Source organism: Lolium rigidum, chromosome 3, assembly GCF_022539505.1.
Source record: "Lolium rigidum isolate FL_2022 chromosome 3, APGP_CSIRO_Lrig_0.1, whole genome shotgun sequence".
NCBI lineage: Eukaryota > Viridiplantae > Streptophyta > Magnoliopsida > Poales > Poaceae > Lolium > Lolium rigidum.
This window is the reverse complement of record NC_061510.1, coordinates 123,703,926-123,716,499: the sequence shown is the minus strand read 5'-3', so window position 1 is coordinate 123,716,499 and position 12,574 is coordinate 123,703,926.

Sequence of the window (12,574 nt, the reverse complement as noted above, 5' to 3'; positions counted from 1 at the left end):
TATGCATGGAGGGAGCTAGCCTTGAATATCATCCATGGAGATGAGGATGGTCACTTCGCTCAATTATGGGCGGATTATGGTTAAGAACTTAGAACAAACAATCCCGGGTCTACATTTTTCTTGTCAACCAATAGAGCGCCAAACATTGGAACAAAGCTAGCACATGAACACACTTGTCTACTCTATATTGGTCATATGGTCCTATTAAAATGGGCTTCCTCAGAAGTTTTAGGCCATTCATTTGTATGGATGGTTGCCACATCAGGAAAAAGTAAAAAAGGGATTTTGCTCACAACATTAGGGATTGATCCTAATAATTGCATTTACCCAATAGCAATGGGATTAGTCGAAGTTGAGTGCACTAGCTCTTGGGAGTGGTTTCTTACCACTCTAAAAGAGGATCTTAACATCACAAAAACCTTCCCTTCACAATAATGAGTGATAAACAAAAGATATTGATCAAGGTTGTTCAATTTTTTTGGCCAGATGCAGAGCATAGATTTTGTGTGAGGCATTTATATCAAAATTCCAGAAAGGTGGCATGGAGGGGAGGTGTTAAAGAATCATGCATCTCTAGACAATTGCAAGGTCAACAAATGTTGCTAGGTGGCAGAAAAACCTTCATAAAATTCAAGTGGATAGTAACCTTGCATATGTGATGAGGACATCCCTACCGAACCACTACCTCCGTCATTACAAGATGAAGACGATGCTGCTGTAAAGCTCAAGTCCAATGAAATTAGGATTGGACCCATTACAAGGGCTCGTGTGAAGGTACTCAAACAATAGGTGAACTTGTTCCTAAATGATACTTTGATCGATGAGAACTTTATACTTGCTTAAGTCATTTTACCTATGTATGATCGAGTACGAAGAGGGAGCAAACATCGAACGAGGAGAAGCTGGACGTGAAGCTCGGACGTGAAGGCTGGACATGAAGTCGGACATGAAGACATCCCATGTACGCGCGAGGGAGGAGAGGGAGGCATGCGCGAGGGAGGAAGACATCATCCGGGTCGACGCCACGCCCGGTCCGACCGGCGGCCACGCCGGACGGCCGGTCCCACGTCCGGTCCAACCGGATCCCACACCGAGACGGCCGGCGCTCGCCGGATCTAGCGCCGGTGCCAACCCGGCGGGTGAACTAAGCCACGCGTCCCCGGCTCGGTTTCCACCCGGTCCCCGGCCCGGTCCAAACCGGACCGGCCCCGGTTCTCGGCTCGGTTGACCGGCCCCCACGCCGGCCGTGTCCGAGTCAGTCTCGACCAGATCCTGATCTGGGTCAGTTTTTAATGTATTTTCTCGACTCCTGGTCGTCCTGAATCCCTATATAACTGCCCAGGACGCTCCCAAATTAGGTTTAGACCATGTTTAAGATAAACCCTAGTTCATAGTTGATTGATTTGCAACTCTATTGAATCTATACACCAATTTGCATCGATTTGGTGTTTTGCTACTGAATGTTCTGTGTGATCTGTTGTTCCATTGGGAATTAGAAGGTTGCAATCTACCGCTTTGTGGTCGGCGGCTACCTGCGCAAGTGTGTGGAGTTGCGAATATCTTGCAGGGTTGAGAGCTTTTGCATTAGCGACAGGGATTGATCGAGAGACTTCGTCGGCGTCATACAAGTTATCTCCACCTCCTCATCGTGTTATCTCCGCTGTGTTCATCGTGTGTTCATCACCCCCACCGTGCTTACTGAGAAGATCGGGCAACCCCTTATCATCTTAGTATCATATTTCAGTGTTTCCTCGGTAAGCCATCCATAATCCACCCTATAATTGAGTTGTGAGTGTTTCCTATCCAGAAAAAGCCAAAAAAAGTTAGGGTTAGGGTTTGCCATAGCCTTAGATTGCACTAATTTCGAGTTTTAGTTTCCTAATTATTTTTGCATATCTTTTTCTTCCATCTAGTAGATTGTTAGGGTTTGTGTTTCCGCTATCATCTAGTGTCAGTTTTTGTTACTCTGAGTCCACATAGCGTACAATTTGCTTATTCCCAACCATAGACACAACCTTTCGATATACGTGACTAGGAACTTTCCCAAAAGAGACTAGTTTTACTGCTCGACAGGCTGCTCGTTAGGGTTTTGGTGCTTTGCGATTTCTGTTGGCCGTGTTACAAAGAGTTGAGTCATAAAAATAAAAATAAAAAAGAAGCAAAAAGAGATACAAGAGCTGCGTGCGATAAAAGAAAATCAAACAAAAAAATGAAGTGCTAGTAAGATCAAGTGAAGGCCTAGTTTAGTTTCCTGCACCTCTGGTTGATTAATATTATTCATGTTCGTTGAGCTTTGCTAGTGTCTCTCGAGTGCATTGCAACCTTTTCATCCATATAGTTGCATTGCCACATTTATCGCCTTGTGTGAATATCATTGATTGTTCTACGGTCATCGCTAGAACTTGTTATTGGTGCAAATACGTAGCCTACCTACAACCCCACATATATTATGCTTTCTCGTGTGATTGTTCTTATACCCTTGGTATTCGCTTCACTACATCCGTGCACTAGTTGTCACTAGAAGTGGTAAGCAATACTAATTCACTTTGGAGCGGTAAGATTTACCTTTTCTTATCAGTTTTGAGTGAGTTGTGAGAGTACCACCACATATATTTATTTTAGTGCACTAATCTACTAATCATGTCTTCTAGTGATGCTAAAATTGTTAATCAGAAACAGAAGGATGCAGCTGATGTTATGACTTGGAGGGAGTATGAAGCCCATCGTAATGAGATGCGTCGAGATTTGGCGAACAAGGCCAAAAACTTAATCAAGGCATTGAGAAAGTCACCAAGACGCTTGACACTACTAATGAAACCATCAATAAAATCCAAGTGACAAGGGATTAACTTGTCAATGCCTACAAGTTGTAGACTAGGGTTTCGCGGAAAGTAGAGGGCAAGTAGATCTCGAAGGTTTCAGCCGAAAAGGTGCTCGACTGCTAAAAATGAAGGTTGCGCTGACAATGAATCGATCCTTTCTTCGTCCCTCGACTCCCCCATATATAGGAGGCGGAGCCTAGGGTTTCATTCCGTACAAGTTACAAATATCGGGAGACTCTTTTGAGTTCGTTCAGTATAGTTAAAATCTCTTTATTCCTAAACTATGTCTACTTTCCATATCGATTCTTCAATGGGCTTCCGGGCTTCATAATCTTCGGGTCATGGGCCTTCAGTAAACCCCAGGTACCTTCTTCGGCAGGCCCATTTGGGATGCCTATGTCGATAGCCCCCGAAATTTTGCTTGAGTCAGAGTCGAGTAAAATCTCCATCGTACAATTAATCCATAAATTCTTCGAATCATCGCAACATTTTATTCGAGACATACATATTTTTTACAGGGATAATAGTAAACTTGAGATCATCGATCAGGGATGATCCTTGCTTTGTTGTTATAACGACTTCATCAATGTACACTTGAACGTTTTTGCCAATGCGCATGGCGAGACACTTACGCATCATCCGCTGATAAGTGGCTCCCGCGTTTTTCAACCGAAGGGCATTGTTCTGTAGCAAAACACGCCATAAGGGGTTATGAAATCTGTTTTGACTTCATCTTCTTCTTTTAAGCGGATCTGGTTGTAACCAGAATACGCATCCAGGAAGAAAAGACGTTCGCAACCCGCTGTGGAGTCAATAATTTAATCGATCCTCGGGAGGGGAAAGTGATCCTTTGGATAATGTTTACTAAGACACGTGAAGTCGACGCACATGCGAAGGACATCAGTGTTTTTCTTCGGGACCGATCATCGGGTTGACGACCCATGTGCCCTCGGTGTGCAGCTCCTTGATGAAGTTTGCCTCTCCGAGTCGATTAATCTCGGATAGCATGGCTTTGCGGTTTGGCTCGGAGAAACGCCGCAAAGGTTGTCGAATCGGTCCGGCTCGTGGATCCAGATTAAGGGGGTGCTCGGCAAGTTCCTTAGGTACTACCGGCATGTCGGCTAGACACCATGCGAAGATTTCCCGGCGCTCACGGAGGAACTCGACGAGCGCACTTTCCTATGCGCTATCCATGTTTGTTGCGATAGTCGTCGTCTTCTTGGGATCCGTCGGGTGAATGCGTACTTCCTTAGAGTTCTTGGAGGTGTCCAAAGTTTTCTCCTTAAGTGGCCTTCCTCCGTCAGGTAACACATCATAATCAGTTAGTAGCCTTGATGCGTTGTACTCCGCTTGCATCCCGGAGGTTTCCGATAATTTGTGAAAGTCCTTGTCGCACTTATCTGCCAAGGCGAAGCTCCCCTTCACTGTGATTGGACCATTGGGACCAGGGATTCTCAATAACAAGTATGTGTAGTGCGGCACCGCCATGAACCTAGCATACGCGGGTCGTCCCAGTATAGCGTGATATTGTGATGTGAAGTCTATAACTTCAAACTCCAGCTTCTCTCTTCTATAATTCTCTCGAGTTCCGAACTGAACGTCGAGTGAGATCTTCCCTAGTGGATAGTTCGGCTTCTCAGGTGTAATGCCATGGAAGCACGTGTCTGTTGGTGCCAAGTTTGCCAGGGATATATTCATCTTCCTCAGTGTGTCTGCGTACATGAGGTTCAAGCTTCTCCCTCTATCTATGAATACACGCGAAACTTCGAATCCCGCGATAACATTTGGTAAGATCATGGCTGATTGTCCTGGACATGGAACTTGAGGTGGATGGTCCACTTGAGTGAACCCGATGTCCCGTGCCGACCAATTTAGATACTCGATCGTTGGTGGAGGCATCTTCTCTGCCATATATACCTATCGCGAATTCACCTTTTGCGCCCTATTCGAGGGTCGTCCCTTCTGAATCATCTACACCGCTCCCGTTTATGTCAATGTAAGGGCCATTGTTAGTTGGAGGTGCCGCCAATTGCAACTGATGTTGGTTTTCGCTAGTTATTGCGGGTGAAGGTGGCAAGTGTACTTCTCTCCTTGGCCCCTGTGCGTGCCCCCTGTTTGCTGCTTGTGCATTCGCGTGCCCTGCATATCTATGCAAGGCTTGGAAAGTTCGTCAGTCTTTCTGAAGATGGCCTGACTATCTTTTTCCGTTGTTGTCGAGATAAAATTGCATCTGGCACGGTCCATTCAGAAGATCTTCGGGTGATATATTGTATGGCCTCTGGAACCTTGGTCGGTTATTTTGCCTGCTGGAACTTGGCGCATCTCTATGATCACCGCGCTGTTTGTTGCTTCTGTGATAATCATCCCGATTATTTCCTCCACTATTTCCTCGGAAGCCAGCCGCCACTTGGCTGGGACCGTCATAATCTGAATATGGACGAGAATATCGTCTGCTATTTTGATTGCAGCTTCTATTGCGATCTTCTTCGGGTGACCTATGCCATTTATTTTGCACGACGTCTTCTCCATCTGCCCATCGGTTTGCTATGTCCATAAGCTCTGCTATTGTTCTCGGGTTGGATCGACCCAAATCCTCGATTAGGTCTTTCGTTTTGATCCCCGCAACAAATGCGTCGATTGCTCTTTCGTCAGATACGTTTTCCGCCGAATTTATTATGATGTTCCAATGCTGGATGTATGTCCTCATTGGTTCACCATACTTTTGCTTGCAAGCCCTTAGCTGCTCTATGGATGCAGGCTTCTTGCACGTGGAACGGAAGTTCTTCACGAACAAGTCTTCAAAGGTTTCCCGACTCGTAGATTGATCCCATCGGCAACTTCTTTATCCAGGATCTTGCGGCTCCACTAAGATGGACTTGGACGCTCTGCATAGCTGTTGCTCTGGTTCCGCCCAAAAGTTTTACTGTTTCCAGGTAGTCGATTAACCAATCTTCGGGGTCTTGCAAACCATCGAACTTTTTGTAACATCTGGCAGCTTGAAGCCGGAAGGTACCCGTGTTCTGCGAACTCGTCAAGTAAAGCAGGGGAGCCCACACATGTCCTCTTCATCGACTTCTGGCGAGTGTCACCTGGATCTATTTTCACGTGCTCTGTCCACTCGATCTTGTGCCTCTATATTTCTCGCATCGTCTGCTCGCGGAGGATCTCGCGCCACCGTGGTGGGTCGAGGACTATTTTGCCTCGGAGCACTTTCGGGTTGTGGTGTGCTTGAGCTTGCGAACGCTGTTCCCATGACTCCAACTCCCGCCATGGTCATCTGATACAGTGCTTCTCTCGGGTCCCCTGCCGGTGGCCTTGATGCTAGTATATAGGCTTGAGTCACCATGTACCTAGCTTCCGGTGTTTTCGGGATGATATTCCCTCTTGTATCTATCGATATAAAGTACATGTCGAGGTTCTGGATCAGGTGCTCCCGCTCATGCTCACGTATATGCGCCAGGCGAGATCTGCCCCTTGCGCGTGATGCTCTATGGTTGTCTCCCGAAGTTCCTGATTGTCGACTTAGCTCCGCTCTTCGCGCACTTGACGCAGAGGCTGCTGCTTTTCTTTGTTCGAGTTCAATTCTCTGTTTATCAAGTTCCCGTCCAGCACGGGAGAGTTTATATTAATATGCTTGCAGCTCTTCTGTCGTGGCTGTGGTAGTCATCGGCTCTGTGCCATTCATGGCTCTTGATGCTCTGTCCCAAGATGCTTGTGGAAGTTGCAACTTCTGGCGAGTTGTGGTCCCGACGTATTTGTTTCCCAATCCTCGTGTGAGATCAGCGAGATCGATGTATGGATTTCCCAAATCATCGAAAGCCTCTGATGCTTCATCCTCTTGGCGACTTGAATCTCCAATTGCACAAACTTGATGATATATTGTAGCTTTGTCTTCCTCTTCAAGGTCGGTGACACCATCGTATAGATCGGCGAAGACCTCCCGAATAGAAGTAGATCTGTCGATGAAGTCAAAGCTGTCGACGCTCTCCGAGTCGCTCCTTAGATCTGAGTTTGCATACAACCCGAAGGACATGCTGCCGAAGATATCGGCGATTTTTCCGCTTGAAGCGGGCTTGGTGAATCTTGACGGTGAGATCTCTTCGTCGCCTGACTCGGACGATGATGACGATCCCGAAAAGTCGGAATCGACCGCTGACGGACCCGAAGAACTCGGTACCGCGAGACGATGCGATCCTTCTTTCCCGACGCGGAAGTGGAAGCTCCCGAATGTCATCTCCATTGGCTCCTCCAGATACGCATATGCATCCACACGGGGGGAGGGTGAGGAACAAAATAAACGAGACCAATTTTGATCTGTTTACCTACGTCCATCGCGCTGCTTGCTACCGATGATGTTGACGATGTTGTCGAAGATGTTGACGATGCCATCGAGATTAGCTCCTTGTCGCCTCCAATTCCCACAGACGGCGCCAGTTGACAAGGGATTAACTTGTGAATTCCTACAAGTTGTAGACTAGGATTTCGCGGAAAGTAGAGCGCAAGTAGATCTCGAAGGTTTCAGCCGAAAAGGTGCTCGACTGCTAAAAATTAAGGTTATGTTGACAATGAATCGATCCTTTCTTCGTCCCTCGACTCCCCCTTATATAGGAGGTGGAGCCGAGGGTTTCATGCCTTACAAGTTACAAATATCGGGAGACTCTTTTGAGTTCATCCCGTATAGTTACAAATCTCTTTATTCCTAAACTATCTCTATTTTCCATATCGATGCCTCAATGGGCTCCCGGGCTTCATAATCTTCGGGTCATGGGCCTTCAGTAAACCCCGAGTACCTTCTTCGGCAGGCCCATTCGGGATGCCTACAACAACAACAACAACAACAACAACAACAACAACAACAACAACAACAACAACAACAACAACAACAACAACAACAACAACAACAACAACAACAACAACAACAACAACAACAACAACAATGCCTCAATGGGCTCCCGGGCTTCATAATCTTCGGGTCATGGGCCTTCAGTAAACCCCGAGTACCTTCTTCGGCAGGCCCAACAACAACAACAACAACAACAACAACAACAACAACAACAACGCTGCTGGAGCTAATGCGGCTGGTCGTGGCGTTGGACGTGGTAACCGTGGTCGTGGCTTTGCCGAACTCGGAGCTCGCCGTGTTCAGCCACAACCGCAAGACGATGGTTTGGGTAAGCCAAAATTCTCAATACCCAAATTTGAAGGAGGTCCTGATGTTGAAGAATACCTCACTTGGGAGCTGAAAATTGAGAAGTTGTGGCGCCTACATGACTATACTGAAGATAGGAAGATCAATCTTGCTTCCTTAGAATTCGATGGCTATGCATTGCGTTGGTGGGATGGAGTTACACATGCTCGTCAGGAAGATGGAGAAGTGCATGTTCTTACATGGCGTGAGATTAAGGCAATTATGCAAGAGCGCTTTGTTCCCACTAATTATTTTCGATCAATATTTGATAAGTTGACCCTATTAAGACAAGGTGTTATGACGGTTGATGCTTATTACATGGAGATGGAGATGCTTATGCAGCGTGGCCATGTCCGTAAGTCACTTCAGATGACAATGCGGCGTTTCCTACATGGTTTGAAGTATAATATCAAGGGCATTGTTCGTCATCACAGTTACAATAATATGAATCAATGCTACATCATGCAAGAGAAGCTGAAGCGCAGTTAGCTAAAGAAGCGCAAATCAAAGGTTGTGCTACAGGAGCTGGGCGATTCACGTCTAGGGCGCCCCAATCTACGGCGCCATCCTCGCGTCGCACACCTTTTTCTACTTCGTCTAGCAAGCCGGTCTCCAATGTGTCCAACACAAAGAAGTCTGAACCTACTGCAAGTGGAAGTGGTTCTAGCATGTCTACGGCGCGTAATCGCGATATGAACTGTCATACATGTGGTGGCAAGGGTCACTTCAAGAGAGATTGACCGAATCGCAAAGTGATGTTCATTAATGACAATGATGAGTATGAGACTGGAGATGATGTTGATCCGAATGCTCCATAAGATGATGATTATGACAGTGATGGTGTAGATGCTTTTCCGTCTGAAGCTCAGACTATTGTTGTGTCACAGCGTGCTCTTAATGTGTAGCCAAGTGCATCTACTCAGCACTGCAATTTGTTCCAAACAAAGGCACTAGTTGGTCCTGATAAAGCTTGCAAGGTCATTATTGATGGCGGGAGTTGTCGCAATTTAGCAAACAAAGAGTTGTGTGCCAAGCTGAAAGCTGAAGTATCTACCGCACCCGCATCCATACTATATTCAGTGGTTAAGTGACAATGGTGAGATGAAGGTCAACCACATGGTGCGTGTTGATTTTGAGATTGGACCGTATAAGGATTCCATTGATTTTGATGTGTTTCCTATGACGGTGTGCCACCTACTATTGGGTCGGCCATGGCTTTATGACCGTTCGTGCAACACAATGGCCGCGCCAATACATATCACTTGGAGTTCAAGGGCAAGAAAATTAACTTGCAGCCTATGTCACCACAACAAATTGTCAATGAATCTCGTCAGAAAGTTTAAGTGAACTTGGAGGATGCATCCATAGATAGGTGAGAGAATTGTAATGTCGTGAGTATAACAAAAAGTGAGAGAGTGAATTCCTTAGTTCTATTAGCCACCAAAGAGGATATGAGAGAATTTAGTGAGGATCCTACAGCTAGGCCTCTTGTGCTCATGTACAAGGGTGAGGTTTTGGTTTCTAACGATATGACCCCTATTTTTCTTGTTTCTCATGTTTTACAGGAATTCAGCGACATGTTTTCGGAGGAAGTGCCCGCAGGATTTCCACCATTGCCTGGTATTGAGCATCAAATTGACTTGATCCCCGACGCCTCGCTGCCCAACAGGGCGCCATATAGGACGAACCCCGAAGAGACAAAGGAGATACAAAAGCAAGTACAAGCGCTACTCGACAAAGGTTATATCCGCATAAGCCTTAGTCCTTGTGCTATTCCTGTTATTCTAGTTCCTAAGAAAGATGGTACATGGCGTATGTGTGTTGATTGTAGAGCGATAAACAACATTACTATTCGATATCGTCATCCTATTCCCTGTTTAGAGGATATGCTAGATGAATTGAGTGGTTCTACTGTTTTCTCTAAAATTGATTTGCATAGTGGTTATCATCAAATTAGGATGAAAGAGGGGGATGAATGGAAAACAACCTTTAAAACAAAATTTGGTTTATATGAGTGGTTAGTAATGCCTTTTGATTTAACTAATGCACCTAGCACTTTCATGAGACTGATGAACCATGTTTTGCGTGATTTTATTGACAAGTTCGTGGTTGTGTACTTTGATGACAAATTAATCTACAACCGCAATGAATCTGATCATACTATGCATATTCGACATGTTTTGCAAGTGTTGCGTGATAATAAACTCTATGATAATCTTGAGAAGTGCACATTTTGCAAAGATAAGGTTATATTTCTGGGTTATGTTGTCTCTCAACATGGAGTAGAAGTAGATGTGTCTAAAATTGAAGCAATTCAAAATTGGCCTACTCCCATGAATGTGAGTCAAGTTAGAAGTTTTCATGGTCTTGCTGGGTTTTATCGACGTTTTGTGCCCAATTTTAGTACTATTGCTGCACCTTTGAATGAATTGACTAAAAAGGGTGTTACATTTGAGTGGGGCGTCGTCCAAGATCATGCTTTTGATGAACTGAAAAGATTGTTAACTTCTGCACCGTTGCTTGCACTTCCTAATTTCAATAAGCAATTTGAGATTGAATGTGATGCTAGTGGTATTGGAATTGGTGGTGTGTTGATGCAAGAGGGTCACCCAATTGCATATTTTTCTGAGAAACTTTCTGGTGCTAAGTTGAACTATCCTATATATGATAAAGAATTGTATGCTTTAATTAGAGTTCTTGAGGTTTGGCAACATTATTTGTGGCCAAAAGAATTTATCATACATTCTGATCATGATGCTTTGAAATATCTAAAAGCTCAATCTAACTTGCATAGGCGTCTTGCTAAGTGTGTTGAGTTCATTGAGTCTTTTCCATACATTATTAAGCATAAGAAGGGAAAACATAATGTTGTTGCTGATGCTCTATCTAGGAAAAATATGCTATTAACTCAATTTGATGTTAAAATTCCTGGATTAGAAGTACTATGTGATTTGTATGCCACTGATCACGATTTTGCTGAACCATATCGCTTGTGTGCTATTGGTAAAGCATGGGAAAAATATCACATACATGATGGGTTCTTGTTTAGAGCTAACAAATTATATGTTCCAGAATCGTCTGTGCGTTCGCTCTTATTGCAGGAATCACATGCTGGAGGTTTGATGGGTCACTTTGGGCGTGAGGAGACGCTACTCATGCTCGCTGATCACTTTTATTGGCCAAAGATGAGGCGGGATGTGGACAGGTATGTGAAGAGATGCATTACTTGCAACAAGTCCAAGTTCAAGCTGAAGCCTCATGGTTTGTATACTCCTCTACCGGGACCTACGACACCATGGGAAGATATTAGTATGGATTTTGTGTTGGGTTTGCCGCGTACTAAAAGAGGCCATGATTCTATATTTGTGGTAGTGGATAGATTTTCTAAGGTGTCACACTTTATTGCCTACCACAAGAGCGACGATGCGTCTAATATTGCTAACCTGTTTTTCGGGGAGATTATACATCTACATGGAATCCCGAAGACTATTGTTTCTGATCGTGACGTGAAGTTTATGAGCTACTTATGGAAGACACTTTTGGGGAAAGATGGGGACAAAGCTACTTTTCAGAACTACTTGTCATCCCCAAACTGATGGTCAAACTGGGGTGGTGAACAGAACATTGTCACAACTGTTTAGATCCATGATCAAGAAGAACTTGAAGGAGTGAGAAGATTGTTTGATGCATGTGAAGTTTGCTTACAATAGGGCGGTACATTCTACCACAGAGTTGTGTCCCTTTGAGGTGGTGTATGGTTTCAAACCCATTACTTCACTTGATTTGTTGCCTCTACCCATGCATGAGAGAGTCAATATGCATGGAGGCATCAAAGAGGGCAGATTTTGTACGAAAGATACATGTGAAGACTAAAGAGTTGATTGAGAAGAAAGGCAAGAGCAATGCTGCAAGAGTGAACAAGAAGCGCAAAGAGATGTTGTTCAAGCCCGGTGATATGGTTTGGGTACATTTTCGTAAGGATAGGTTCCCGAAGCTATGGAAGTCCAAGTTGCTTCCTCGTGGTGCTGGTCCTTACAAAGTGATTGCTGATACATCTCCAACGTATCTATAATTTCTTATGTTCCATGCTAGTTTTATGACAATACCTACATGTTTTGTTCACACTTTATATCATTTTTATGCATTTTCCGGGACTAACCTATTAACAAGATGCCGAAGTGCCAGTTCCTGTTTTCTGCTGTTTTTGGTTCCAGAAACTTGCTGTTGTGCTCATCATACCTTCCTCTTGGGGTTCCCAACGGACGTGTGCTTTACCGTCACAAGGAAGTTGTCGACTACACACCAGCAGTATACTTAAGATTTTAACAAGAATCACAAATACCTGACACAACTCTTTGGAGAATGCAAAATGCCGTTTCAATTTTTGTTTCCAAAAAAAAGAAAATAAAAGGAAAGTAAAAAAGAGCTAATTATATTGTTGGTCCCCAAAAGTTGTCCTCTAGGTGCACTTTGGTCCCACTACTTGCAAATTGGAGTGGAGTAGTCCCAATAGTTGCAACTAGGTGCAAAAGTAGTCCCTTTCAATCCTTATTGATGTTTTGGC